The 6,938-nt window shown below is 35.0% G+C and overlaps 1 non-coding gene across 1 annotated transcript; it reads left to right on the top strand.

Annotated features, from left to right (window-relative positions):
- The first annotated feature begins 294 nt into the window (after window positions 1-294).
- LOC118525398 (U1 spliceosomal RNA) lies at window positions 295-458 on the top strand. Its single transcript, XR_004912144.1, has one exon. It is a non-coding gene; the product is annotated as a U1 spliceosomal RNA (small nuclear RNA).
- The last annotated feature ends 6,480 nt before the right edge of the window (window positions 459-6,938 follow it).

Genomic DNA, 6,938 nt, shown 5'->3' on the forward strand with positions numbered 1-6,938 from the left:
ACAGAGGTGAAAAGTTATAAATTGAGTCATTTCCTCTGTAGAAAAGGGGGCACTTGGAATATACTCTGGGGGCATAGATCCATAGCAGGGGGATCACCTGCACAGTCCGGGCTGCAGCTGCTCCGGAAGGTTTCCACTCTGGGACAGTCCCAAGATTTCTAGGAAGCAACATTTCCGTCTTGGTCCCTCTGCTACTTCCAGTCTTTTGTCATGTATCACAACCACAAACAAAATGGCTCGAAGACTTTGAAATGCCTAATAAGAGCTAAGCCAGGTTAAAAGTATTTTCCCTGAATATTTACATGGCAGGGGAATTACCATGATCAGGAAAGTGGTTTTCCCAGGGCGAGGCTCATCCATTGCACTCTGAATGTGTTGACCTCTGTGATTTCCCCAAACATAAGAAACTTGACCAAGTGATTTGTGGTAGCAGGAGACTGCAATCACACTTCCCCCTGAAAACAACAACAAAAAGCATTTCTTTGAGGCAGATACAGACAAACATTTCTTGGGCCCTATTTCAAAGCTGACAAGATTGGGTTGAAAGGAAAGCAATAACTGGGTACTGTAGGTAAGGATTCATGCCAAGTCATTAGGAGAAATGAACAATTTCCACAGAGCACTAAACAATCCCTTGTGGGATTAAGATGGCAATACTACGGAGAAGGGAAAGCGTAAGTAGTGACTCACGTAATGCTCATACTATTTTGACTTGTCCCAGCTGTTACTACTAGTGTTTCTAGTGGATAATCAAAGCATCAAGACATGAAAACACACTCATAATTGTATAGAAAATGGAGCTCTGCCTCTGTAATTTTCTGCCCACCTTAGAGTCATTCTGTTGTTAGCCACGTCACTTAAACTATTTCTCTGTTTGTTTTGTCCATAGCCTGTGGCAACCATACCATGGTTTTATCCCACAAATAACAATCCTTCTAAATGCCCAGAAGCTATATGGCATTAAGACCATACAAGTCCATTATAAAAGGGCCAGTATATTCTACGTCTCTGTTTCTCTCTCTCTCTGTCTCTCACACACACACACACACACACACACACACACACACTCTTTCCTTTACATATACGCATGTTTTTCCTTTTTTTCTTCTTAGGGAAAAAATGATAGGTATTAAACAAGGATTAACTTACTTTTTTTTTTTTTTGAAAAGGGCAACGGAATCTATTCGCAAGTCTGAAATGCATTTTGATTATACCTAGAATTGTTTACACTATTTCCAAGAGGATATTGTCCCAAGAGTACATTCTGTAAGAGCATGGAATTTTTATTATTCTTTTTAAAATATTCTATCAAATAATTTCCTGTCAAATTATGTTAAATGTTTTATTTATAAATATTACTTTGTAGCATAATTGTTTGTAAGTACACCATTTAATATTCCACTATGTAAAGGAAATAATGATTTTACTTACCAAAATTAATGCTAACCAAATTAATTATGTAGTCCCTAATTATGCTTTAAAATATTGGTATCAATCCCTGCTAGAAAATACAAAGACATTTTCTGCTTTTCATAAATTCGTCAATTAATGTTAAGTAATTGTCAGTAATATATTTCTTTGAATTTCAAATAAGCATTTATCTACTCAGTGCACTAGCTCAGGAAAAGTCAGTTAAAAGACAGTCCTGTGAGGCTAAAGTAGAAAACTGTATAAATCAATATATATCATCTTGAAATGGAAAATATGAATTAAATTTTACAAAGTAGGGACTCACAAATTGGCAAGAATGTCTATCATAAGAAGTAATCTATTACAAACTAATCTGGACCAACCAGATGCTATCTCTAATAGTACAGAATAATCAGAAGAATTTAATCATTTTCCTATGAACAATTATACAATTAATTGCCTCTTCTGACCTTTCAGTTAAGGTTAGACTCTCATTGATGAAATCTTCATAAAACAATGCCAATAAAAACCATATTTACACAGGGAGCTCTGAAAGAGATCCCAATAGTCACAGCTGAAACCATTTGAGTAAAAATAAATAACAATAATATTGGGTTTTAACAAAGAATGAGATAATTATCCTTGAGTCTGTATTGATTTTATTTTTTTATTTTCATACTTAGAATTTTTATGCAATAGTACTGACTTTTTCTCTTGATATACAGTTCAGTAAATTTTAACATATGTATGGATTTGTGTAACCACCACCACAATCAAGATACAGAACAGTTCCATCACACCACAGAACTCTCTTGTGCTAGCCTTTTATGGTCACTTCTTCCCCTGACCCTACATCCATCAATCACTCACCTGTTCTATATAGGTGGTTTTTTGTTTGTTTTCTTTTCAAATGTCATACAAATGGAATCACACAGTATATAACCTTCTAAAACTGGCTTTTCTCACTCTGCCTAATACCTTGTATATATCAACAGTTTGCTCTTTTTTGTTGCTGATTAGTATCCCATTGTATAGATATGTACGGTTTATTTATCCATTCACACACTGAAGGACACTTGGGTTCATTCCACCGGTTGTTTTGTTTTGTTTTTTGTTTTGCAAATATGAATAGAGCTGCTATAAACATTTTTGTAAAGATACTTGTGTAAACATTGGTTTTCAAATCTCAAGGCTAAATACCCAGGAGTGGGACTGCTGGGTCATATGGTAAGTCTATGTGTAACTTTATAAAAAACTGCCAAAATGTTTTCAGAGTGGCTGGCTATACCATTTTGCATTCCCACCAACAATTTATGATCACTTTGTCTGCATGCTTGCCAGCCCTTAATATAGTATTTTTTTTATTTAGTCATTCAAATATATGTGTGTGGTGGCATCTTATGATTTTAACTTGCATTTCCCTAAAGGCTAACAAGGTCACACATATTCTCATGTACCTTTTGGCCAACTGTATCTTTTTGTCTGTTCAAATCATTTGACCAATTTTAAATGTACTGTTTGTTTTCTGATTGTGGAATTTTAAGAGTTCTTCATATATTTTAAATACATTTCATTTGTGGGATATATAATTTGCAAATATTTTTACCCAGTCTATAGTTTGTTTTCATTTTCTTAAAGTCTCTTTAATAGAGCAAGTTTTTAAATTTTGATAAAGGGTAATTTATCTTTTCTTGCTCTTTAATGGATCATGCTTTCAGTGCCATATTTAAGACTTCTCCGTCTACCACCTGGCCACATAGATTTCCTCTTACATTTTCCTCTAAAAGTTTTATAGTTTTATGTTTTACATGTAGAGCTATGATCCACTTTGAGTGAATTTTTGTATGCGAGGTATGAGGTTTAGGCTGAAGTTCTTTTTTTTTTTTTCTGTTCCTTTCATCCAATGTCATGCTGTCTTGATCACTGTAGCTTTATATTAAGTCTTAAATCAAGGAACATAATTCCTTCAAATCTACTTTTATCAGACTGATATAATAAATATTTGAATAAATATATGCAGAAGTACATTTTTCTTACAGTAGTACTGGAAATAATATAGAAGGAATGAGAAAAATCATAAAATCAACACTAGATCACCACAGTAATAACTGCTATAGGCAATATCCACTGATGAGTACTAAAATTTTCAGTCGGCAAAACATTAAGGAGGACCAGGAAAGTTGCACGGCCTCTAGGTATCTTCCCAAAATATTTATGTTACTATAATGGTTTTAATACATATTTCCAAATTCTTTGTTACTCCTCCCTCAGGAGGTGGAGCTTAATTCTCCTCCTCTGGAGTATGAGCTAGATTTAGCAACTCACTTATAATAAATAGAATATGCAAAGGTAAAAATCATAATTTATGCTGGAGAAACCTGGGGGACATCACTTTAACCAAGTGATCGTGGTTAACATCACCAGTAATAAATCATGCTGATATTGGGTGCTTTGATATGCTGCAGTGAAAAGGACACATCACATCTGTGGTATACTTTCCAATAATGCATAACCTCAATCTAATCATGAGAAAACATCAGACAAACCCAAATGGCTATAAAATACTGACCAGTACTCTTCAAAAGTGTCAAGGTCATGGAAGACAAGAAAAGACTGAGGGACTGTCACAAACTAGACAGGACTATAGAGACGTGAAGACTAAATGCAACATGATATTCTGCATTAAATGCCGGGAATATAAAACCAGTGAAAGAAACTGATAAAACACACACACACACATAAACTCTATAGATTGGTTAATATCATTGTATCAATGTTAATTTCTTAGTTTTGCTAAATATACCATGGTTATGTAAGTTGTTAAGATTTGGGGATGATTTGCAAAGGGTATAGTGAATTCTCAGGGCTTCTTTGCAACTCTTCTATAAATCTAAATTATTTCAAGACAAAAAGTCAAAAACAAAAGTTTCCCTTTGCAGTTATAAATACCAAAGCATTAACAACCAAAATATTAACACTATTTTTGTTTATAACCTCTATTAAAGGAATTGATCATAATCATAAAAGAATCTTTCACTCACAGAAAACTTTGTTTTCATTAAGTTAGTAACAACCAGTAGTGAATAAGAAGTCCATACTGAGTATATGTTCTGCTATTAGAAACTGTATTGTATACTCTTGAAAGGTATGTCTATTGCTTTTGCCAATATTTTTTCAGTGTTTCCTTCCTTTGATAAAGATACTTTCAGGGAACCTCTCTTCCCCGCTCTCCATTCATTTAGTTTGGGATGGGGCTGTTTAGGGTAGGTGTAGAGTTCAGGACTGGACCTTGAAGTATTCTGTAGGCCTGGTGCTAGTGATGGATTCCAGGATGAGCATTTTGCTTTTGGTGGTTCAGTCAGGGCTAATCCTGGGACAGCTTTTGAGTGCCTGGAAAACAACTATTTCTCATTGCACTGAACTGTTTGGGTTAATATAATCTTAATCATGAAGCTATTGGAACCCCCAAGATGGAGATGAAATCAACACAAAGGAAAACAGAGTCAATGAGAGAAGGAGAAAGAAAGAGAAATACCTGATCTTGATGACATTTAAGCTAATTTAGTTATGTCTAACAACTGTTATTCTGGAAAACCGAACCCAGATTCTTCATTTTTATGAGACAATAAGTTCCTTAATTCATATTGTGTAATTTGGGAGGGGGTATTAGAATTAGGTCATTTGCATTTTGCATCAGAAAAAGTCCTTCAAAATTATTGATGTATATGTTATATAAGATAAAGCTGAGGTACTTATTTGTGATCTAAGATGAAGCAATAGTGATTTCTTTTGAACCTTATTGATTAATCCCATACCCATCCATCTTTTCAGTTGCACGCAATACAGTAGACATTAGGAGAGAGCCCAAGACACATATCCTGGTAAAGAACAATGCTACCAATCAATGCCATAAAATTATCAGATAACTATGTGTGTAATACTCAATAACTAGAGAGAATATATTGAAGTGCATCTAGAAATAAGCCCCCAAAGACTTAGGGAGTTCAAAGTCAAGAATCATAACAATCGCTATAGGATATAAATAAACTGTGTTTATATTTCTAGACCCCAATTAAAGAAGAAGCTATAAAAATAGAGGATTGTATAGAAGTAAGACTTTAAGCAAATAAAACCATGCCTCTGCACTTGTACCTCTACCTAGCTACTCAGTAGAAACTTCATGGATTAAGAAAAGTGTGTATATCCCATCTGCCTTCCTGTACAATCTATGCCTTCAGTTCCATACAATTCCCCCAATTAATCTACAATATTATGCTGAGTATATAGCTCACCAATTTAAAGCACAAAAAGAACGGACTGATTCCATTCTTATTCCATTTTATGACATACTCAAAAGGAAAACCATCCTTTTGAGAAAAGATCTCCAAATGAGGGATATAGTATTACCAGGCCTTTGAAAACCATTATCGAGTATAAGATGACATCCATAGCATGCAGGTGACCTGATTTTAAAATCGAGAACCAGTGGATCTCTTTTCAAAGAAATCATTTTAGCACACCTTAAATTGCCTACTCTTGACAAAACCCTCCCCCCCCACCCTTATTAATCCAAACGGTTCACAAATTAAGTTGCATAAAACTCTGCTTGGAAGATTTACAAGGAAACAATAAGAGAACTGGCAGATGTTCTTCCATTCACTCTTTGAGCAGGAAGGGCATGTGGAAATGGCACTGGTTTGAATGACATTTGAAGTAATGGCCTGCCATTCTGCTGGCACTTTTAGTGTTAAGCAAGTGATCTGCAAAGTAAAGTGGATTCACAGTTAGAGTCAGCACCAGTGCACAGGTCGCCCGTAAAAATAGAAGATTCCATTATTCTTCAGGCTCCCTAGAGGGAGCAAGGTCTCTAGCATCATTACCAGGACTAAATCTGACTTTTCTACCTCCCCTAATTTCCTCCTAGTAATTATAGGTCAAGCACTCTTTTGTAAATTATAAAACCTTTGTTCTTATCAAAAATGAATAGCTGAGGAAAAAATTATAAAAAGAGTCCAAGAAAAAAAATTTCAATTAGAAAACCAAGCTAATTTGCTATGACCAAAGACTGTGAGGCATACTGACAGTGCTCTATTATGCAGTCATTTGGGCTCCTTCAAATTAGTTATGTTAATGTCCTGTGAGTGAATGTAACACTTGGATGGGACAAGATTTCTGCAATTAATTTCTGCAGTCAGTGGAGAGACAAGCAAATTTATTTTCCCCCACTCTGGGAATTGGTAGTGGAGGGTGTGAGGTAGCAAAAGTGCATTTAGGAACAGAGTACAAGCTAAACACAAGCCCTAAATAAAGCAGAAACAATGGGAGCCAATGCCTCCTCATTCATTCAATTGACAATGTTTTGCAGCTTAAACCTGTTTTATTAATTATGTTTGACATTTCCTTAATTAGTTTCATTTACACCAAATCAATCCCTACTGCTGTATGGCATCATTTATCATTTTGAAAAATTTGCATACTGAGTGCTGACTTTTCCTACTTAATTATACATTAAAAGTGTCAAGCGCACT

Source organism: Halichoerus grypus, chromosome 2 (genome assembly GCF_964656455.1).
Source record: "Halichoerus grypus chromosome 2, mHalGry1.hap1.1, whole genome shotgun sequence".
Classification (NCBI taxonomy): domain Eukaryota; kingdom Metazoa; phylum Chordata; class Mammalia; order Carnivora; family Phocidae; genus Halichoerus; species Halichoerus grypus.